The sequence below is a fragment of the Thermobia domestica genome, chromosome 6, assembly GCF_964235325.1.
Source record: "Thermobia domestica chromosome 6, izTheDome1.hap1.1, whole genome shotgun sequence".
Taxonomy (NCBI): domain Eukaryota; kingdom Metazoa; phylum Arthropoda; class Insecta; order Zygentoma; family Lepismatidae; genus Thermobia; species Thermobia domestica.
In genome coordinates this window covers 171,379,278-171,404,624 of record NC_137459.1, presented here as the reverse complement: position 1 = coordinate 171,404,624, position 25,347 = coordinate 171,379,278, and the positions used below count along the sequence as shown (strand labels likewise).

At 35.4% G+C, this 25,347-nt stretch overlaps 1 protein-coding gene across 4 annotated transcripts in view; it reads left to right on the top strand.

The window, feature by feature from the left end:
* The first annotated feature begins 8,909 nt into the window (after window positions 1-8,909).
* The window catches only part of LOC145688327 (plasminogen receptor (KT)), a 69,564-nt gene continuing 53,126 nt past the window's right edge, over window positions 8,910-25,347 (top strand). Inside the window, exons 1-2 of one of the 4 annotated variants that reach the window (XM_081762379.1) lie at window positions 8,910-9,095; window positions 21,943-21,996. The gene's annotated coding sequence lies outside the window, so the exon portion shown is untranslated. Of the gene's footprint in view, window positions 9,197-21,928; window positions 21,997-25,347 lie in introns of all 4 variants that reach the window. The other 3 variants (XM_081762380.1, XM_081762381.1, XM_081762382.1) reach the window with 3 other exon arrangements.

Sequence of the window (25,347 nt, the reverse complement as noted above, 5' to 3'; positions counted from 1 at the left end):
AGACCCGGTGATATTAACAAATTTGTTAACAGTTTGGACAAACTTTTGCCGTGTTGTAAAACCCGATAAAACTTTCGTGAACGTTTAATGTTTCATCACAGTATCGCAAAACAATTATTTTTCACAGCATATACTCAAACATTAAATCTAGAAATTGATTTTGGTATTCGGGACTAACGTATCTAAATGTTTTCTCTTTGTTAACATAATACCGAAAAATCACGTCATTGTCTTTGGATCTTAGCGATAAGAGTTCTAGCAAATTACCTTTATTTTCACTTTCGTTATTTTCCCTGTGGCCTCTAAGAGGAACACATTGGCGAGCACAATACAAAATACTATCTAGAAGTGCTTCTAAATATATTCTATTGCCGTTAACTACATATTTGGTTCGTCTGCAAATCTAATTTATTGATCCGTGCAATAGTGCGTTTCGGAATTCCGCGGCCTTAGAAATACGAGTCTTATGAGCGTTACTTGCCTCATGAATACCGAATTTATCTACGACCTTCTTCCAGTTACGGAAACCCTCCTTAGTAAAGTGTCTTCAGATTTCGGAATATTTTCGGAGAATGCGCAACAATAAAAGCAAAAAGCACTATCTCGAGAAACGCTATATTCTAACCAACTAAATTGCCTATACCACTCAGATCGGAACCGGCGGCCATTTTTATTGGGGTATGTTTTCAACTGTGGTTGAAAGGAACCTTGACCTACTGCCAAAAATGTCTTTGCCGTTTCACAAACTTTGACTGGATCACGATCTCCTGAAACTTCATCTTGTGACACTGTTTCCACAGTAGTACCGGCATTTGAATTCTTATATTTTAAGACTTCATCTTTTGACACTGTTTTCACACTAGCACTCGAATTCGTATCTCCTGAAACGCAAGAAGTAGATTGTTTAGTCATTATTTCAGTATCTCCGTTGGCACTGTCAATATTGCTAAGTTTTGGCTTCTTACTAAAACATTCCAACAAAGTTTTCTTTTTTCTTTCTTTTTTTTTAGTACTGCATATTAGTCACAACAACTTCCTGTGAAACTTGAGAAATGTTCAAGTACCACAGATAAAATATAAAAAATGAAACCACTAGATATACACCGATACACGTGAAGGCTATATATACAGAAAAAAACTTCAAACGAACTGCTCACTGCCAAGGGCACCGATTTCTCTGTAACTTTGTAACTTTTTTTTGGGGGGGGACAATCAGATGTGGGTTTGTATATTCATAAAACAATACAAAATACATATTCAGAAAAATACATGGGGGCCTATATGAACTAGGGGGCCCAGCCCCCTCGGCCCCCCAGGATTGGCGTCCTTGCTCACTGCAAACAAAAACTTCAGAATAAATCAAGCGTATTATTTTTGGTTTGGGTGCCCGGGTGGCTATTAGTAAAAATAACTTGTTTTAACCTTACAATTCTCCCTTTTCACTTTACAATACCAGATGTTGCTATTTTTGTGACTTACAGGGAAAGCAATAAAATATCTTTTGTATTTAGGACCACAAGATTTCCGACAAAGAGCCGAGTTCCGTATGTCTCTGCTTATTCTTTTCTCCAGCACGCTCAAAGTTCACTGACCTTTATTAAGATGGATGTAGTAAAACATTTATTGCAAGACATTACCAGATATGGTTAAAATCAGAGTTCCATTCCCGTTGCTATTCTAGAACTGTCTACAGACTTAAACACAGTTTACATTTGAACATGTTATAATAATAACAGCATAAATAAGACAAAATTTTAAATAACTGTCCTTTGCCTAAGAAACAGCCAGAATCAATAAGGGAGAAGGTATATGATCATTTCTGGACATAAGCATTTTTTTTATTTTTTTAGATGTAGTTCAACCACAATTTTACACTGGCTCTGTGATCCTCCTCCTCTCCTACAAAAAGACATGCTCCGAATAAGTCCTATCTATTCAAATTACAAGCATTTTTGATGTAACAGAAAAATAAAGAAATCCTGAATTTGACAATACAGTTTATAAATTATTATTACCGTCGTACAGGAACATGTAATGTCTAAAAACAAAAAAAAAGCAATAAAATGAGGTGTGAACCAATTCAGATTACATGCATCGAAAGTGAGTGACAATTACCCAGTTAGTAGTAGAGAGGCAGTGTTAGGGCTTAAAGTGAGCCGGAACGCAAGGCCACTGCGTTCCGGCAAGTCAATCTGTTGTCAGAATTTAGTTCGTGTGCAACACTTGTCACTTCACAAGCATTATGCATTAATTTTTAATTAAAATTTTGGTTCCGTCTATTAAACGACTATTAATATGATTTATCAAACCAGATCAGGAACATGGATCAGGGATTATTTGCTTCCATTGTTGACTGCGTTCTCGCAAATCACTGTGGATAAGCATTCTCATGAGGTAGCTATTCACTGAAGCTATTTGAAGCCCTGGGCAGTATGCATACCTAACGAGCAGCATTTCAAAGGTGGAGCATGGCCACGAACTCTGTTCCGACTGGCAATCCTGACTGAGTGACAGGTTTTACCTGGTACCTTTTGTAAGGCCAGGGTCGCTGTCTTTTCACTTCCTTGCCCCTCATTTCTCTTGGCCTCCTTAGTCGCCTAAAGACCTTAATGCTGTGAAACAAAAACATAAAATTAAGCAAAATGATGTTGTATACGCTTCAGCTCAGTTCATTCATAACACTGAATGACTATCCAAATAAACCTCAGAAATGTGGGGGGCACTTGGCCCCCTAAGTTACGTCTATAGATGGATGCTCACTTGAATTAGTTTCAAGGCTGTTTGTGAGTTCATACTTTCTTCAAAATAATATTAAAAATTATAAAAAGATTTTCGAGACATTCGAGTCGAGTCGAGATTTTTACGAGCAGTCTCGACTCGACTCGTGTCTCGACTCGAAAATTCGAGTCGAGAAATACGTTTGTCTCGACTCGTCTCGAATTTTATAAAGTGTGTCTCGACTCGTGCGCATCCCTAGCCCACCCCCAAATTTTCGCAGGGGTACATAGGACCACTCCCTTAAATTTTGGAAATTGCCAAATCTAAAACTTGGGTGTGGTAGCCTAAGACCATAGTATGTACCTCTATCAGTATTGGGGGTCTATGTCGTTCCCTTTCATGGGTAAAAAATTGCCAAAAATTCAAATTTCGGGGGTTTTTGACCTATTTATCTCCTTTGATGAGGTGTTATTATCCTATATAGTTATATGGGCGTATACAGGGGTCCATTCCCTTTCATAAGATATGGGTATATTTGTGCACCCCTTTAAAAATTTGGGAGGGGTACCTTGGCCCACCCTTTAAATTTTAGAAATTGTCCAATTTATACATTTGGTATTATAGTACTGGACCCTAACATGTATTATGATAAATTTGGGTGGTCCACCTCGTTACCTTTTAGGGGTACAAAATTGCCAAAATATAAACGTAAGCAATACGTTGTACAACGTGTTCGGTCTTTTGGCCCAATTTTGTCCTCTTGGATGAGGTCCTATTACCTTATATGGTTATATGGTTATGTATAGGGGTCTATTCCCTATCATAAGACATAGGTACATTTGTGTACCCCTTTAAATTTTTGGGAGGGGTACCTCGGCCCACCCCTTAAATTTTAGAAATTGCCCATTTTACACATTTGGTATAATAGTATAGGACCCTAATATATAATACTATAAATTTGGGTGGTCCACCTCGTTCCCTTTCATTGGTACGAAATTGCCAAATTTTAGTACAACCACGTGTTTCGTTTTTGACCTAATTTATTCCCTTGGATGAGGTCCTATTACCTTATATGATTATATGGTCATGTATAGGGGTCAATTTCCTATCATAAGACATAGGTACATTTATGCACACCTTTAAATTTTTGGGAGGGGTAACTTGGCCCATCCCTTTAATTTTGGAAATTGCCCAATTTAAACATTTGGTATTATAGTATAGAACCCTAATATAGATCAATTTAAATTTTGGGTGGTCCGCCTCGTTTCCTTTCATGGGTACAAAATTGCCAAATTTTAGTACAACCACGTGTTTGGATTTGGCCCAATTTATTGCCTTGGATGAAGTCCTATTACCTTATATGGTTATATGATTATGTATAGGGGTCCATTCCCTATCATAAAAAACAGCTACATTGATGCACCCCTTTAAATTTTTGGGAGGGGTACCATGGCCAACCCCCTTAAATTTTGGAAATTTTCCAATTTAAGCATTCGGTATCATAGTACATGACCTCAACATATATCAGGATAAATTTGGGTGGTCCGCCTTGTTCCCTTTCATGGGTAAAAATTGCTAAAATATAAACATAAGCAATATGCTGTACCACGTGTTTGGTTTTGGTCCAATTTCTCCCCTTTGATGAGGTTATATTACCTTATATGGTTATATGGTCATGTATATGGGTTCATTTCCTATCATAAGACATGGGTACATTGACGCACCCTTTAAAAATTTGGGAGGGGTATCTTGGCACACCCACTCGGTTTTAGAAATTGTTTAATATAAGCATTTGGTATCATAGTACAGGACTTCAATATGTGTCACTATAAATTTGGATGGTCCACCTCGTTCCCTTTCATGGGTAAAGAACTACCAAAATTCAAATTTCGGAGGTTATTGACCCCGTTTGATAAGGATTTAACACGTTATATGGGTATGTACAGAGGTTTATTACCTTCATATGTTTATGTTCCCTTTTAAATTTGGGAATTATCAAATAACAAAATTCGGTAAACGTTTTCTAGATGTTGGTGTTCCTCTTATGGCCAAATATTCAAAATTTAAAGGTTATTGGCCTATTTTTTGATACGGCTTTATTATTGAATAAGTACAGGATTTATTACTTTTTCATAAGATACAGGTGTATTTGTGTACCAATCTTAAATTTTGGGAGGGGTACATGTCTTATTGTCATATCAATAATTGGTAATTGTTCTTAAAATTGGATAGTATCTCATTCATTGGGTAAATCATTGTCAAATATTAGTATGATCACGTGATCAGTTATTGACCTATGATGGGATTAGGAGCCCAGGATATTGGTACATTTAAACTTTGTAGGATAATTTGAGAATTGTCAATTGAAATTGCGTCATTGGTTTTGATTATTGCAGCCTATGGACCAAATATAAACGTAAGCAATACAATGTACCACGTGATTGACCTTGATGAAGTAGTGTACAGGGATTCATTTCCTTTGTTGTGGTACTTCTTAAGTTTGAGTACACACTTGCAAAAAAACAGTTGGTTCTACTCAAGTAAACAATTGACGGACATTATTGACCTTATTGAACATATAATGATATGATTAATTCTAAGACTTAGGTATATCGAGAGAAGTATTCTTTAAATTTGGGAATTGTGATAAACAGAACTTTAATATAAGGCGCGAAATTTGAAACAATACTTTGAACTTTACGCACAGCTCATAGTCTAAGATCATTTGTGGTGATTGATTTGACCTTGAGCTTAGAAATCTGATAGCTAACCTTATTGAATCTTATGACTCATAGTCTTAAGGGAATACATGCTACAATACTGAAATTTAGTCACAAGGTGATGTAATCTGACACTGGCAAAGTTATTGTTGATGCAATTTGATTGGTTGATCACTATCTTTCGTGCAATCTGATTGGCTGATCACTATCTTTCGGGCAATCTGATTGGTTGCATTCAGTTTTAAGTTTTGTTTAACATTTGAAAAGTTTTTTAAATTTTTGTTTGAAATTTTTTTGTTTGAAACTTTGGTTTGACATTGTTTCGTTTGATATTTTTAGTTTGAAAATTTTTGTTTCGAAATTTTTGTTCCTCCGGCGGTGTATTTCTGCACAGTGTACAGAAGCTATTATTTATGTTTAGTCTTTATGGGTCTATAAGACCTCATCCAAGGGAATAAATTAGGTCAAAAACGAAACACGTGGTTGTACTAAAATTTGGCAATTTCGTACCAATGAAAGGGAACGAGGTGGACCACCCAAATTTATAGTAATATATATTAGGGTCCTATACTATTATACCAAATGTGTAAAATGGGCAATTTCTAAAATTTAAGGGGTGGGCCAAGGTACGCTCCCAAATTTTTAAAGGGGTACAAATATACCCATATCTTATGAAAGGAAATGGACCCGTGTATACGCCCATATAACTATATAGGATAATAACACCTCATCAAAGGCGATAAATTAGGTCAAAAACCCCCGAAATTTGAATTTTGGCAATTTTTTACCCATGAAAGGGAACGACATAGACCCCCAATACTGATAGAGGTACATACTATGGTCCTAGGCCACCATACCCAATTTTTAGATTTGGCAATTTCCAAAATTTAAGGGGGTGGTCCTATGTACCCCTGCCAAAATCTGGGGGTGGGCCATGGTGCCCCTGCCAAAATTTAGTGGGGGTGGTCCTGTGTACCCCTAGGTCATTGACCCCGGGCCAATGGCATTGACCTTTGACCTATGACGTCACAAAAAATTTTGCTGACTCGGCGAGATATACGCGGGGGCCTACTACTGCAACTTTGTTCTCAAGACTCACAATGCCAAAATTTGATTTTAAAAAATCTGATATTAAGGCTAAATACTTAACTAAATCAACATAATTTAGCACACTCTAATTGGTAGGATGGTTGTGTAGTGTGTGGTTGGAACTCGAATTACAGTCTCCTCCTCGTGGTTAGTTCTGGATCATTTCATGAAGAAGAAAACGTTGATAAATGGGAGAGAAGCTGCAAAATTATTATGAAAATAAAATGTATAAAATCACTTATTTTAACTAATTAGTAACAAACATAACCTCACACAACTAAAATAAAGTACTTAGACGCTATAGAAATGAAATGAAAAATCTGTATATTTCTTGCGTAAAGTTAAATTGTGGTGTTTTTTATATATTTTTTCAAATTTTAGGCCGCTTGTGCGAACTGAAGATCCAAAGTGTGATTTTTTCGTTATTTTCCCATTGATTAATGCGTGAATATACAACTTTTGAGCCCCATTAGAATTTGATACTCGAAAATCAGATTTTTTTCGCGTAAAGGTAAATTTTGGTATTTTTTGTAATTTTTGCAAAGTTTAGGCCATTTGCACGATCTGAAGGTCCAAAGTGTGATCTTTCTCGTTATTTTTCCATTGATCAGCACGCGAATAGGCAACTTCTGAGCTCTATTAGAATTCGATAATCGAATATTTGACTTTTTCGCTTCACCCTAACCTTCAGTCGCAGAAGACAGCCCGACCAGCACTTCAACAGAAGTAAACCCTGGAGCAGCGTACCGCCACTATGGGGGAAGCACAAGCAACCACAACAGAGGACAGATTAGATGATAACACAGCACCACCAGAGTAACAGCAACAGACATGTCTTGTCTCCACCCTGAAGGAAATAATGAACCTACTGACTGGCTTGAAGGAGATTCCTCGAGACGCTCAATATGAGACTTCACAAGATCAACAATGCTACAGACCAGGTCTCCAAAATGGCTGCCATCGTGCAAGTAGTAGCTGCACTCACTGACGATGGATCACACTAAAAATCCACGACATGCAACCGCGACATCTGACTGATCTGCTGGAATGCAGATGGCATCAAAAACCAAAAAGACGAACTCACAGACTTCCTGACCAGAGAAAGTATTGATGTCGCAATCGTTAGCGAAACTTGGCTTAAACCTCCAGGCACTTTCCCCGTATAAAAAACTACAACATCTACAGGACACACCGAGTAGGCATCAAAGGTAGCACAGCAATAATAATCAAAAGACAGATTCCACACGATCCACTCATACTACCCGGCACGCAGTCAATAAAACCAACGGGACTAATAATTCACTCACCAGAAGGACCGCTGCATCTAATCTCCGCATACAAGTCTCCAACCCAGCAACTTCAACCACCGGACCTTCAACTGCTCAGAAGATTAGGCCACCGTATCTTCATCAGTGGTGTCCTAAATTGTAAACACCCGGAATAGAATTCCCGAGTGTCCAATAGAAATGGGATCGCCCTCCAACAAGTTCTAAGAGGAATTGATCTCATTCTAGCGGCACTCAAGGAGCCTACTTTCTACCCATAAAGACTAAACATAAATAATAGCTTCTGTACACTGTGCAGAAATACACCGCCGGAGGAAGATAGTATCTAATACAGTAATATTTCATATTCACTCCCATATTTTATCCGTCATAAAGCACTTGTAATTCACTAGTAACCCTACACTAGTAGACTTTACACTAGTAACCCTACATTTGTAAGCCTAAAATACAGGTGTATTGCTTGATATTTAACTCTATCGCCTGCAGTAATTTGCTTTTATAAACAGTGGTGCCCACCCCCCTTATATCTATGACGCACCCCCCCCAATTGTCTATCCGTAGGTGTTCTTCCATGAAAAAATCTTTTCGATTAATGTTACCTCCCTCATCAAACCTATAGATTTTAACCCCCCAAATATTTCAATGACGCAGTTTGCGTCATAGCCCCCCCTTGTGGGCACCCCTGTTATAAATATGTCTTTTTATTCATAGTATTGTCCATAATGCTCCCAAATGTGGTGTGCAGAAACTAAATTAGCACTTTATTCTAACTTAGAGTAATAAATTATTCGGATTTTAAGAGCACCGTTTACCGAAATAGTTTAGTTTGCATATTCTGGCTTTGAAGTGTTAGACTAGAATAATGTTCCACCGTTAACTGTACTTAATTGAGGACTATTATCTTAGGAGATGTAAGCTTTGGTTCATTTTCTATTCGTAGAAAAAGTACATACATAAAAGCGATAGTGTCTTTGTTTTTCTTATATATATATTTAAAAATTAATCTAGGATATCCAACAATTAGAAACTCCTACGATAAATTACACGAACCTGAATTTAGGTTCTTAGCTAAACGTTACTTGAGTCAAAGATGCTAATATATCCTACACATGGTTGCAGATTGCAGCACGTTCCTAACTGTGATACTATGAATTGTGTATATCCTGTTCAAGTTAGAAGGGATTATTATTTTTGAGATGTAATTATGCAAATACTTTATATATTCTGTAAAGTTTGGACTTGTTGACCGGTGAAAAAGGAACGAAAAGAATGATGATGACAGGTATTGAAAAACTAAAGAGAATCTGAGATATTCTTCATTTACATCATATACATGTATGGGAATACTGTAGTGACCGAAGTTAGTGTGATAGTAATAGTTAAGTATTTAAAATGCAGAGACTAAAATCACAGACAAACCTATGTATTCTTTGTCTGTGACTGAAATTGTGGATTATCAATTGAAGTACAATATAATGTTCTTTTCTTCACCTGTAATTGTTGAATCGAATTTTATGTATAAGTTCAAACTTCTTTCCCTTGATCTATATAGTGCAATTTCGAATTTTGGGCTGATAGCAAGCTTGCGAGGAAACATGAATGTTAATTTTAGATTAGTGCCTCACTACTTCTCTATCTACTTTCCGACACATATTGAAACAAAAACATTTGTACTTTTTTGTTTAGTTGTCCTTATATTAGGTACAAGGCTGATTATTATTTTCGTTTTGATGACTTATTAATATGCTTTTCAGATGATTTTACTGTCATTCAAAAATAGATTCCCTTTAATTTGTAAACAAAAGACAGGTTTGAAGTATTTCTCTTTCATATTGATATTCTATTTGAGTTACAAACACTTACCCAGTCACTGAGAAATTACTGCGAGAAACGATATATCAGAGGAGATTGAATTTTTGAACATAACTTTCCAGTAGTGTGTGCGAAATATTGTATTTTTTCTCGTGGTCGTGCTATACTATTTTAGGGGAACAAACAATGGAAAATTCACTATATAAATATGGTACTTGTTTTCACAATAACATTTTACAAGTGGGCCTAAACAAAATATATGGTATCTTATCTTTCACATGTATATAAGGTCAGGGGTGCCCATCCCCCCAAAGCTGATGGCGCACTCCCCCCAAAACTAATAATCTCTTCCCTCCTCAAAACTCAAGTCCTCTAAAAACAATTGCCCAGTGTAGCAGTAGTTTTATAGTACTAGTAATTGTTATTGTTGTTTTTGTTTTTATTTCCTGTAGTAGTATTATAGAATGCTTGTAGTAGTAGTAGGGGCAGTAGTAATTATAAAAATGGCATTACTTTTATTAGTAGTCTTGGCAGTGCACAATACTAAACATGTTCTATAAGGATAGTGAAGGGTATAAAAACTTCTACACACTGTGTATGGCACAGGTATTCTTTTTTTTACAATTGGTAGTATTATTTTTTTCTTTACAAAATATTGATATAATTCCCTTGTACATGAAAAGTAAGACGCAAGTTACAAGTTATTGAGTTTGATACCAAAAGAAAATGTTATCCTCGAAATTAGCCTACAAAAAGAAGTGATATCCAACAAAAAACATTCCTGTAAAAGAGCCAAGTACGAGTGCCCTTAAAAAGAATTGAAATCACAAAAATAGGCGCCAAGTTCTGGTGGACAACAGTTACAAACACTCACTGGCTCACTTCAAATTTAGATTTGAAACTTGTATATGTTGTCTGTTGAAAATTATAAAGTAGTTTGACATAATGTGAGCTAGTGGTAACCATACAGACAACAGCCAAGTTTCAAATCTAAATTTGAAAGTGATTCCTTGAGTGTTTGTAACTGTTGTTCACCAGAACTTGGCGCCATCCTTTCATACAGCAACTTGCGCGGTACTTCATTCATAGAGTTTCTAAGCAGGGGGTAGGGGGATTCATTCTCGAGATTAAAAAAAAAAAAAAAAAAATCGCATCGTGTTCCTATGTTATTCTGACGACAGCAAAGTTACTTATTCGACATTAGAGTAAAATTCTTCCCCAATTTTTTTATTCCCCCCAATTTTTTTTCTCGATGGCACAACTTGCGCCATTCATCCCTCCTGTGGGCGGCCCTTCTCTCTTAAAACGAACCAACCTTTCCTTTCATACGGCTACTTGCGCGGTACTTCATTCATCGAGTATCGAAGCAGGGGGTACGGGAATTCACCCCGGAAAATTTTTGAAAATTAGCTTCTCAAAATCGTGTTTTAATGCTATTCCGACAGTAAAGTTGCTAGTTCGAAAGTAGAGTAAAATATCCCCAAAATTTTTCTCAATGGCGCAGCTTGCGCCATACATCACCCCTGTGGGCGGCCCTGTATAAGGTAATAATTCGAGATGGGGAGTTTGTCTATTTGCCACATAAGGAAGACATGATGATCTAAATTGCTATGTGAAAGCACGTACAAAGTGATCGTAGAAGTGTCAAAAAGCTATAATACATGCAAGGTATCTGTTTTCATGCCATATAAAAGTGTTTCACAACTGTTCTCGTTTATGCGTATACACACCGTTGCTGACACGCGTTCTCTCGACGGACACAACCCTACCCTACATCACGGCCTCTTTGTCCTGCTTTCTGTGGCCACTGAGCACAAATTGATTTGTGTTTTTAAGTTGATTTTATGCACTATAGTTTTAATGCGATTTGTCCACACGCTGTGTTTACATTCAGCCCTCCTAAAGTCATTCTGCACCCATTATTGCAACAACAACTCAAGAAACGCACTAAACCATTAGGAGTGCATTTCCTGCTAGCATATGTCAATATTTCATGAATATAGCTATGCCACCCGTCCTTAAAATAGGATAGTACACTTGCGAATACCTCACGTTATTAGTGATTTTAGGTATAGATTACGAACATAAAAAATGGTAGTATATGTAATCTAGATTTCGTGTTAAACTGAAGACTCGTGCCGCAATGAGACGACAGTGTTGACTTCAGGAGATAATCATCCAAAGAATACTGTGAAAAGCATTTACAGCTCCTATTGAAATTCAGAATCTACAGACTCATTATAGAAAGAATGTTATTTTGTAAGGGGATCTTTGGACAGAATTTAATTTCCGGTGGTGCTGGAGTTAAGGCACAACAGATTTTGCAAAATTTGCAGGTATAAAAATCAGTATTCTTTGTGGAAAGAAATGTTTATAAGGAACACGTTTCTACAGGTTGCAGCTGTATTTTGTTTACAAGTGTAGGATTACAAGTATAAAATCATTACAAGTGCTGTACGATGTTAAAATTAGTGAGTGAGTATGAAAGAGGACTATATTACATAGAATTTCCCGCCTGCTGAATCTTTCTTGACAACACACAAAGCTGTATATTATGTTTACAAGCTTTAGCGTTACAATTGTGAGGTCATTAGAAGTGCTATAGGAACTCGTGTCTTTGCAAAAGTTTTTTTTTTCACTACTTTCGCTTACGCTGACGAGTCTGTCCCCTTTGGACGCACTAACTTAGTCATGACCTGTGTCGGTTAGATACCGTTTGTGCTTTTCAGTGGCCATGTAGCACATGTTGCTGTGTGCTTTTTGCACTGTAGTTTCAATGCCAAATCGTGAAAGAATTTTAATTTGTAAACAATTACGTGTGGTGACCCCGTTGAACTATCTATACTAAGTGGTTTATTGGTATGTGATCTAGCGGAAATCTTTTGGAGAATAATATGAAGGAAAATAATGGAAGAATTATAATTTTTCAGCAATTATTTTGAGTGATGTGTCTAAACTTGACCTGCACATAATATCCTTCTACATTGCCTGCGGGACTTAATCCAACATTATGTACTATTCTGTGGAACATCATAGGAAGAACGTTTAGAATATCGATTATATGATTGATCTAAAAGTATTATGTTGGTTGACGTACAAATTATATATATTACTACCATCAACTACCCGCTTCACTGGGTTAAATTAAATAAATAGTAATCCGTTAGTCAGTCACTTTTACTATTACTAAAGCGCTCTCCGATATCGATCATTTTTGATCATATTTATATTTCTCCCCTATATTGCGTGGCTATATTTTGATTTAAATGGCATCGGAACAGTCACTGTTCATCACAGCAACCCGGAAAACTCCGGATTCGACACCAATATCCCTCTCCCCATATTGCGGGCACGGCATCGGAACTGTCACTGTACATCTCATCGAACCCAAAAACTATGGATTTGCCACTGATATTGGTTATTTTCCATCATTTTTATATATCTCCCCCTCCCCCAAGCTGCAGGACTGAATGTGTTTAACGGGATCGGAAGTATCACTGTTCCTCTCAGCGACCCTGAAAACTATGTATTCGATACTAATATTGATCATTTTATGTATACCTTCTCGTCCTCCCTCAAGTTGCAGGAATGAATCTAAATGCAAACGGGATCGAAAGTGTCACTATTCATCTCAGCGACCCCGAAAACTGTGAATTCGACACTAATATTGGTCATTTTCTATCATCTTTATTTATCTTCCCCTCCCACAAGTTGTGGGGCTGAATTTGGATTTAAACAGCATCGTAAGTGTCACTGTTCTCAGTGACCTCGAAAGCTATAGATTCGACACTAATATCGGTTATTTTCGATCATATTTAATTATCTCCACTCGTTCCACTCCCCAAATTTGGACCCTCAAAGTGATATGATAACAACCATGCCAGGACCAGACGTGGTCTATGTTCAAAATTGGATCGAGATCGGTCGAGTGGTTTAAGAGTGATTAAGTCACGAAGATACTCATTTTCATTTTTCTATATATATATATCCCCCTTCCCTTCCCCAATGTAGCACTGTAAAACTGAAATGACGAATAGATCCCAGGCACGAACCTTATCTATGCTGAAAGTTTGATAGAGATCGGTCGGGTGTTTCAAGAGTTATTAACTCACGAACATAGTAATTTATATATGTACAAGGTGTCCCAAAAGTAATGGCGAAAAATGAAACCATGGATTCCTGGAATCAAAACAAGAAAAAATGTTTATATGACATATAGTCCGGAAATGGACAGGGGCGGAGCTAGATAGCTTCGAATGTAGGGAGAAGGAACTTCACACCTGGTAGCGGAATAATGATAGCTAGGAAGGAGGTTCAGAAAGACATAAAAACCATGTTACATAACTGCTCCAGAGATTCTCCATACGTCATTTAGGGATTCGCCGATTATCTGTACGGCAGGGGTATTGAAACAGCGCAGTAAAGATGGAAACCATACAGAAAAAAGTTGTTATCCATGCACGATTGCACTCACATGTAGAACGGGAGTCAAAGCAAAGATCACTTAGGTTTTTTTTTGTTTGTTTTTTTTTTTTCGTATAATCACAGGGAACAATGGAAAGTGATATACCAGATAGATACTTGCAGAGAGAGGGTAGAAATATGAACAAGTGTAACTAGTCGTGTCATGTAATGAAATAATAGACAGCATCCACAACGACGTGCTATACTTGTAACGTAGTATCTTACACAGAGTAGCACTACAAACCAGGGTGGATTGATTTAAATCAAATTCCGAAATGAATTAATTTAAAGTGAAAGTAAGTAAAATCCCGTTTCTGTTCTGTTATTTCGATTATGGAAGATAATAATCATAATACAATGAGACTCAAATGTGTGTAAGCACAGTATGAAAACGAGTATCATGTAGGTTTGAACGGGTAACGGGTGAACCCTGCTTTCTTCTCTTTGTAACACAGGGTTTTAAAATTTCTATTCCAACGGGGAAATCACCATGGACATTTAAGATGAAAACTCTTTTGTGTCCACGTCTATTTGTTTGTTTCCAGATAATAGCAGGGCTCATAACGAGTCACTTTTTTAACTAAAAGTTACTTTTTTTCAAGTTGGTCACTAAAAGTTACATTTAAAAAAAAAATGCCACTAAAAGTTACTTTTTGGGGAGGTAAAGTGACTTTTTCGTGTGATTTATGTCTTGCATTGACAGTTTTCTTAGAAGAATATACAAATAAATGAAAAAAAAAGAAGCAGCAGCTCGTTACTCATTGCGCTTCTGAAAGCTTCAGTACTTGCTGCCACATGTGAAACAGTCAGCGTTATTCTTACTTCAGCGTTTATTCTTTCTAAAATACAGTGGATGGTTGGTTAATGGTTAAGCTCTCAAGGTGGGGTTGAGAATCCTTCTGTGTTTATTCTTTCTTCTATTATAATAGTCTTTTAGTTTTCTTTCGTAATAGTTAACGCTCCGCTTAACGTTGTGTGTGTGTAGTTCATCATGTTTGTCTTGTGTTATGGTTCTTGTATGTTCTCCTTAAGAGTAGGTGATGAATTTGAATATTTCATGGCTTTGAGAACTCTCAATCCTAAGTTTTATATTATATCTGGGATGAAGAAATACGGAAGTAGGCCAGAACTGATTCCACTTACTCAGAAGCTTCTTACATCTGCTAAGTCTGCTTACCGTTTAAAGCATACTTAGAAAACCTCAGAAAGGAGGAAACTCAAAAAGAAGAAGTATAGAAGAAAAGATGAAACAAAACAACAAACAAAATGAGAGGTAATGGAGAAATTGACAAAGGAAAAAAGGGTCATGATGAGATTTTGGTCACTTTTCTGTCACTTTTTCCTGTGCTTTTGGTCACTTTTCAACTATTTACAAGAAACCAGACCACTATGAACCCTGATAATAGGGGCGTATTTAGAGGTGTCCGATCCCCTCTCCGAAACAAAAAAAAAAAAAAAAATAGATTTTAAAATTTTGGGCGAAATTTATGTACTAAATACATAGAATTTCCTCGGGATCGTAATACGACAAATTTTGAATGCGTTAAAATATCGAATAATACTTTTGGCAAAGTGGATACTTTCTAATATACCCCATAGCAGAACATGCCGCGATCTGCGAAATGATCGCAGAAAATTTGCCGCGCCTGTGCAGAGAAAACTGCCAGAGGAAATAAAATAGCCAACAGAAAAGTATAAAAACGTGCCTGCTATGTATAGATGTCTTAAATGCACGGAAGACTCGCATTTGAACAGTTTTTCACGTCGTATAAATCATATTTTTAGCAATCACAAGTGTTTCTTTTGCTGGAACTGATCATCTTGATTTTCTATTTTGGAATTCCTGCAGAAAATTTTTGACTTACAAAAGCTCATCGCAGAAAGACAAAGTTCTGCCATCGGCTAATATATAAGATCAGAAAACGATATTCACGAAGAAATTAAATATCGACTAAAAGCAGGGAATTCGTGTTTTTATTCAGTTCAAAATCTCTTATCGTCGCGAATTCTGTCGGCTTAAAATATATAAAACGATAATTATGCCTGTTGTGCTGTATGGTTGTGAAACGTGGTCGCTTACGCTGAGGGAAGAACGCAGACAAAGTATTTGAGAATAAAATCCTAAAACGAAAAGCAAAAGGAACGGAAATGAGGAATGGCGAAAACTTCATGATGAGGAACTGCATAATTTATACCGTTCACCAAACATTGTTAGGGTCATCAAATCTTGTAGGCTCAGGTGGGCAGAACATGTAACGAGAATGGAAGAAAGTAGGAACGCTTTCAAAGTTTTAACTGGAAGTCCAATCGGAAAAACCATTAGGACGGCCTAGGTTCAGATGGGAGGACAGTATTAAGATGCATCTCGCAGAAATAGGAATCCAAAGTAGAAACTGGATCCAGTTGACTAAGGATAGAAGTCAGGAGAGCTTTTGTGAACACCGCATTGAACCTCCGTGTTCCATAGGCCATAGAGTGAGTTAGTTAATTTTAGGCGAAATTTATGTACTTTATATGTATTTCGTGCCTCTAGCTAGTTCCATTTTTTAAAAAATATGCCCCTGCCAAATATCAGTAACTTTCATGAAAAGAAAAGTGTCTTGTTGATATACATTGCTGTACTTTTTCTTTAATGCTTAAGAAACATTGTTTGGGATTGAAATAGGTTAACGATTGGGGATTAATTCAAAATTGAAACCTAATACTTTCACTTAAATGGCATAATTAACATTTAATGCTAATTCCTAATGTTTTTTCTTCAGTTCGCGACTTGTATTATACGAAGAGAAAGATTTAATTTAAATAAAAAAAATCGATTTAAATAAAAAAAATCATGATTTTTTTTCCACCCTACTACAAACTACTAGGTCATACGTGCTAACAATAAACGTATCTACGGAAGATGTTCAAAGTGCCGTCCTCCCACCTCTATGTAACGTGAGTTTTTGAATGCATTTCATCACTCCCAGTGTGTTGCGTAACTGTTAACACGCATCTTGAATGCTGTTTTGTAAATCGTCAAGTTCCTTTCCCCCACATTCGAAGCTGTCTAGCTCCGCCCCTGTCCATTTCCGGACTATATGTCTTATAAACTTCTTTTATTATTTTGGTGCCAGAAATCTGTGGTTCCATTTTCGCCATTACTTTTGGGACATCCTGTATATTGATCTTTGTATATCTCCACCTCCCCTACGTTGCTCCGTCAAAGTGAAATGATAAACAACATCCCAGGTACGAACCTCATCGATGTTGAAAATTTGATTGAGATCGGTCGAGTGGTTCAAGAGATTGAGAGTCACAAACATAGTCACTTTTAAGTTTATAATATAGATTGAAGATAAAGTGGATTTTTTAAAAGGAAGTTAATTTCATTTTGTAATAGTACTGGTCATCACACTATGTAGCTCCTGTCTTTCGAAATATCTAGCATTGCGCAACGGAAAACTTCTATTTGACAGGGATCGTAAGAACACACATCTGTAGATTATTTCATTCCTGATTGGTTGATATCGAGTGTGACACGTCGGATTGGGACTTAAAGACGACATACTGGAGCCATCATCCAGAAGGCAGCATGACACGTTATTGACAAATTATTAACAAAGATCTTAATAGACAATAACCAAAATTTAGAATAGAATTGATATTATATTATCACCAAACTAATATTAATACAAGTAACAGATACAAAAGAAAACAAATGAAAATAATCAAGGATTTCTGATGCAATTCTTGACTATGGACAACTTCGATAGGTATCTTCTATGATGAATCTCAATTTGTATAAAATTTCCATACTTCTTATTTAATTTATGAATATTAGTAGAAAAAAAAATAAAAAGGTGAGGTTAGATTTCATAACATGATACATAACAACATCAGCAGCAGTATTTGAAGTAGGATGGTAGATATTATTAGTAACAGAAGCGCGATGATGAGTGATGATAAGTTTATCATTGTTGATCCAAGTGTGCTGTTAAAGTCGATAGCGAACAAAAGTACGATGGTAGAACAGTAATATACACATCGTTAGTAAATCAGTTTCTATTCTCCCTAAGTTAATAAGCATGACTATCTCCACGAAACTCAAAATACAGTAAATATCTACTATTCATACATGATGCGATATGCCTTTACGTTCCTATCCAAGTAATTCATTCGTATTTCATATTTACTATGTAATATTAAACTTTACTTTTAATATTAATTTTAATATATTTTAAAATTCGGAGAATACGTATTTGTGTTCTATTTAGACAGCCTTAAAGAAAATCTAGAGAGTAGTTACGAAAATCCTCGATATACTATATATATATATATTCGCTTCGATACTCATGAATCACCGCAGCACATCCAATATTTCTTGACCTGATATACATTGCAAAAGATCCAGATAAAAGAAAGACGTATCCAGTGATAATCAGAAAACTTACCATCATTTCAAAATACATACTGCAATACTTACCAAAATACGGAAATTTTATCAACTATTATTGCATATTTAGTACTGATAATTTTGACATCATCATCCATATGAAGATTATATCATGTTTGAAGGCTTCGGTGGTGTTGAGGGAATGGGACCCTCAAGCCTAAAATTAAGCTACCATTTTGTTTGGCATATCTTTCTATTACAAAATACTCAATTCTTGTTCATGGTCTATTTATAATGATGTTTTCAAATGAACTTAGGTACAGATATATAATCCGGGTACTACTGATATAATTAATAAAACTTAATATAAATTTCTCAACTGTTTTACAACAAACTTTCATAACATTAAAATGAACTGCGGATTGCACATCAAGCCATAGAATTAACTGTTGTAAACCACGTAGTAGAGCACTACAATTTGTTCTAAATCTTCATTTGTTCCTGAGGATCATTAAAAAATATATGCAAGAAACACTGGTTTACCCTACGTTGATTAACTAATCCTAAGGAAATAGTTACGGAATTTAAGTTCTCTTACAATCAATCCAACAGATATAATAATAATCAGTTCTTAAAATTATTATTTTCATAAAGTGAAGTAAATGTACAACAGCTCCATAAACACATTTTACCCTTTCTTTTATATGCATGTAGTACGAAGCGACAGTATTTACAATGAGTCAAACTCGAAAGATGTGTGTTAAAACTTTGAACAGAGATATACAGATGATCAAGTCTTGAAACCGCAAATGCACACTGATTGTTTATTTAATGCATTATTAAAAATTTTAACAATTTATCAGAAACATGTTGCTAATGTGTAAAATAAAGTGTTCTGTAATTGTTCAATAAGTAACACAAAACAATTAAAAACTGCACAGATTTTTCTCTGATTATTGACTCATGTGTCTTGCAGCGTAATTTTAACATTCATCTTGAATTTGAATGATTGTGTATATTGTCGTCCTTATAAATGGTTGAAAGCTGGTGCAGTATTTTGGGTGTTAGCTTCCTTGTTAACCGTAACCCTATTTGTTATTAAATCTGTGCTCTTTTAAAAATAATTTATATTTTCTACCTGGGAGAGTCAATGAAGTGTGAAGTGGTTGGAGTACTGTGACGGAAGTATCAAAACGAGGTGTGTACTACTACACTACTAAATATGTATGATTATATATTGGGTCGATGCGTAAGTTCATGCGGTTCTTATGTTTTATTTTTATTCTGCTGTTCTGTTAATACAAACATGAATACAAATGCAACATAGACATAACATTAACATATTCTACGAGTGTAACAATACATTGCATACATTTTACTGTCACTCACATTAACTCACAATCACTGACTGATGTATTCACCTCCACTATCTATGACCTTCTGTCAACGTTCAGGTAGCAGTTCAGTGCCTCGCCTGTAGAACTGTTTTGGTTTTCACTGGAAGAAATCTGTTAACCATTGGTCAAGAGAAGCTTCCCTGTGCTGTTCTTTCAACAATTGCTTCATTCCCGTACACTGCACAAATTGTTCTCACAGCTTCTGCTGCACTGGATCCTCGATTAAACTCAAAGAGTAAAATGTGACGGAAATGATCACTTTTCTCAACTTGACATTCCATATTAGTTTGTCTGAAATATATATACAATAATACGTTCACAATCAAGAAAACCTGTGTTTCACAAGACACAAACTCCAAACTACGGTAAAACAACGGAATAACTAAAAACAATCGCTTCACGCCGTATTGTTGCCGACCCAAAAGAAAAACCGCACGAACTTATGTATCGACCCAATATAATATCAAATAAAAAATTTGCTTTGTGAATTGGTTGTTTATTGATCCGTTAAATGATGTATGCAGTGAACACATTTGAACTCTGATATTTAGACATATGTAAAAGTGTTCCCAATAGCCTGGCCTCTATCTTCAACAGAGCTTGTAAGAGGTTTTTACATTGTTAAGAAAATAACACTTATACGTACTTAAATACTTGATAAGGATTTGTAATCATACACTTTAATTTAATGTACCATTAACTGTATTGTTTCGGTAATGCGGATACCTTTCTCAGCAGATTGGGTATCTCACTTCTCAGAATTATAAACATGCCTTAATACATACCATTAAATAATTGATTTAAAGAGACATCTATGTGGCCACAAAATGTTGTAGTTGTATACATGAATGTATTTTTATTTTTGCACAAAATAGTAATTTAACTTGTGATGCACAAATTAAAGACACTCGCTAATTAACTGGGCAACAAAGGTTTGTCTCAGAGATGAAATTAGCTTTCTTTTATATATTTTAGACTTTCAAACTATGCTATGCATAAATGTAGAAACTCTTATAGAAGGGCTTTCTCCGTCCGTCTGTTGGCAGGTATCAGAACAAAAACAGTGAGAAATATCGTGATGCGGTCTTTTGTAATCGATTTAACGTCCCAAGGATAGGCATGTACCACAAATGACTTGTTTTTGCAGAAAGTATATGCAAAATAGTTTTATATTCAGAAGTAAAAATACTTTTATGTATGCAAACACATTAGTGGACTTACAGGTATCCTTTTATAACTGTTCAAGTGATGAGTAGATTTACTTTATTAACCGTGTGAAAATCTCACTTACTTTCTCTGTTGAAAAGGATAGCAGTTAATCTATTGCAATTATTATTTATTATTAACTATACTGCCTTTTGGCAGGTACTGGGACTAATGAGGTCTTTTTAATTTTAGGTTTGGGCCTGGAAATGTTTCTTCCACGTTTCTCGATCTTCAGCTTCCTCTTCAAACTCCCAGATATATATATTTATTTTCTGTTTTTCAAATCATCGATCAGTTGTGTTCCTTTTGTTCCTACTCCTCATTTTCCTTCCATCTTTCCCTGTATGCCAGTATGCAGAAGACAAGATGCGTCCACTTCTCTCCTATCCGTTTAAAGCATCTTCTTTTATTACTCTGTCCATTTTATCTTCTTCATTTTCCTCCAACACCACATTTCGAAGTTTAACTTCCGTAATGTCCAAGTCCCTGAACCACACGTTCCAATACTCTATATATAGCACCTGATCAGCTTTTTCCTTAGTCCAGTATTAAGCCTGCTAATTAAGAGTGATCTTTTCTTGTTGAATGTGTCTTTGCTATGGCAATTTTTGATCTCATGTCTTTGGAGCGTCATTCGTCAAAATACTTCCCAGATACTTGAAATGATAGATCTCTTCAAATTCTCTTTGTTCTACTTTAACCCGTAAGGCCGCGTTTCCACGGGATATTCTCATAACTTTCGATTTTTCGATTCAGTTATCGAATGAAAATAAAATATGAATATTGGGAACACTTACTTATTAATACTGTGGGATGTATATCTGTTAAACCATTAGTTACTTCAGAGCATAATTCGAATAGTTGTTTCTTTCCAGGGCTTTGAGATGGCCAGCAAGATATGAAAAGTGCAAGACTTGGGAAAATGAGAGGTATGCAGCTTGTGCAAGATTCTCTTCATTTGATGAAAAAGAAATATTTCTTTTATGTGTGTGGGTGAGAAAGAAAGATGTTAGCAATGCAATGTCCATATTGTTTGGAATAGCTGTATTTCTTGTTTTATCGTATCATACCAGCTGTCATGAAGTGCGACTGGGTAGTTTTGTTTTAGTGAGTCAGAATTGGAAGAGCAGCTCGCGCCAAGTAACCTTTATGGTAGACAAACACTGTGTGCGTGGGTTCTCTCGGGGTTCTCCCGCTTCCCCCCACTTTCTACATTCAACCATTTCTTTCATTTGTCATTATCACCATCTCCTTTAGCCTATCCGGCATAATCGTGGGACGTAAAATTTAAAGATTTCATTTCAGAATTGGAAAAGAAAATTTCAATTTGTTATTCAGTTTTTCATTAATAGGCTTTATTTTTTTAAATATTATAATAACACCTAATAGGTTGGAAATACTTTATTGTGTAACAATTTATTAAATCTGGCAGGCTTGTGTACATATTATTGGTCCAAGCTTCTTAGCACAACTACTTTATGAAAAATTGTAGTAATGTAGATTTGATATATATATTTAGTCGAGTCTTCAGTTTACTGCTGATTGTGACTTCCAGTGATAAGCAGAAAAATATGCAAATATTCCATTTCCTCGTTTTGTATATTTTCTTACAGAATATATATATATATATATATATATATATATATATATATAATATGTCGATGGTGTTGGTATATATAATATATCGGTGTACAGTTATAGGCTGTATTATACTGTCTGTATTATTTTCCTCTCTCTTTAATATCAAGAAATGTGTTTATGTATGGTTATTTTATGAAACATGATGTCTGAATGTGCGAATCATTTGGTTCAGTAGGTACATTATACAATATAGGCAGAAACAAGGAAATACATCCATATTATCTTATTTTTTGTTATTTTCGAAGATGGGAAACCTCAGGATCTTTTATATTCACAATTATGCAAAATAGTTTCCTAATTCTTTTTCATACTTTTCTCATTGATGTTCATGTATAAATGGGCGCTATGTAAAAACAGATAAACAGTTCAATACTTTTATTGTCATATTAATTACACTAATTTTTGCATGATCATTACGTTATTGCTATTTTAATAATAACCATTCTCATGTTACATGATTTTTAATTGTGCTGTTTAGTTGTCGTATGAAAGGTTGGAGAGAACGACACTAAAAGAGATATATGTGAATTTTTGTCGTTAGCAATTATTGAGCTTTGGTGTATGACTTGCACGCGTATAGGAAAATTAACCAGATATTGCCCGCTTGCATGTCATGCACAGCAAGAGCTTCTAAAATGTTTTTACAAATGTGACATAGTCGGTAATGAAATAAAGTTAGTGGGAGTGGAATTTTCTTAATTGGACGCCTCCTGCTTCCAGTTATCTTAGAACTGCCTGGTTAGTTTCAGTGATCATTTGTTTTAGTCTTAAAGATCATTTGTACTCAATCTTACATTAACCTATATTCGAAGATAGTTACAAAATTTGTTGTTTGTCATTCGAAACTTTTCTGAATGTTTGCTATCAACTTCCATCTGGGATTGTCTTTTCTAAGATGTTGTGTTGCAGCTTTAACAAATTACAAAGTAAATGTAGTCTTATATGTATGGTCCGATGTCTTTAATATGAATTATAGTCTTCTATGATATGGGTATGAGGCTTTCCTCGTAGTAAGGGTGATCTCAACGAAAGCTTGTTTCTTGAAAATGCATTGTGAATGGTCAAAATAATCGTCCATTTATTTTGAAACTGTATGTTCTAAGGGAAACAAGAACGACTTCCATAAACTACACATAAAGTAACAAGAATTGGCTGCCAAAGAGCAGTTTGATATTACTACTCGAATACCTCAAATGTAATATCCTGGCGTTCAGATTGCACGTAAATTTCGTTGAGTTTGCCGTTATTTACAATATATGTTTATATATATGTATTTTACGATAATTTCTTCCATAAATTAAAGTGTCGAATGCCTGACTTGCCAGCTGTGTACAGGAGTGACACAGAGTTTGATGATGTGAGTGAACATTGAGGAACAAAGGGAAAAAAGCATTGATTGGAAATCACTGTTGTAACTAAAAAATACATGACATATATCCTCCCAGCCAATAAATAAATTGGCATGTTAAATGAACTCTTTGGTGAAAGATTTTACGATTATACTCTGTAGGCTAAAGGAGACTAATCATAAATGCGAGGTAATGATCGAGTAATTGGTGGCAATAGAAGGTGGGAAGAAACAAGAAAACCACGAGAAATTTTACAGTGAAATTGTTATCCACCATGAACTTTCATCTTCGGGATAAACTCAAAATCCTTTCGCAAAAGGTGTGAGCGTTGTAGCGTTAAATCATCATTCCTTTTCTCTCCCGCAAGTACTCGAGTATGTGTCTATATTTTAAAACTTGCGAAGACAAACGGCGGCATAAAATGTGTACCGGTTGCATTTAATTCGATTTAATTGGAAAGAAACAATGCAGGGGTTGTCTTTGTTTGTATTTGAGTTTAATTTATATCTATTTTATATTTGTTGATAGATGCTATACGATTCAAATATGAAAAGCCTTGCATTATACCTGGAATTCTTGTGATTTGCTCATACGGTTTCAGTGTTTCTTAACATTTTTTTTCGGCGACGTTAAAAATTGCTAAAGTTGACGCATTGTTAAGATTTCTTCCGTCCTGCGAAACTCTCCTTTAGAAAAAGAAAAGAAAGGAAAATAGAATAAAAAAAAACTACAGTAAAATTTTTGCTTTTTGGAGGAAACAAACCTTGTGTTTATCTCTAGTCCCAAGTCATTCTATCTCGTTGCAAAGGTCAGTTTTCTTTTGTTCACCAGTGTATTATTGGCATATATATATATATATAATAAGCTTCAACACAAGAGATTATTTAAATCAATTTAAGAACATAAAATTGATTATGTAACGTAGCAATGATTATGCTACGTCTTATCTCCTTTTCTATGGAGCAGTAGCTATATATATATATATATATATATATATATATATATATATATATATATATATATATATATATATATATATCTTGGTATAGCCTTGTAACTTTTAAACTAAGACGAAAAATACGTTGAAATCTTGTATCATGCAAATATTGGCAAGGGGACAGTGTTTGACGTACTCCGAGATACCACTAATAGTGTTGTCAACCCAACATAAAGTTCTTTTCAAATGCTACTACATTAGGTTATTACATATTTCAAATATACATGTTGAACGAAGACATACAATATTACATTTATTATTCAGTGTTGCAAACTCGGGACGATACAGTAACA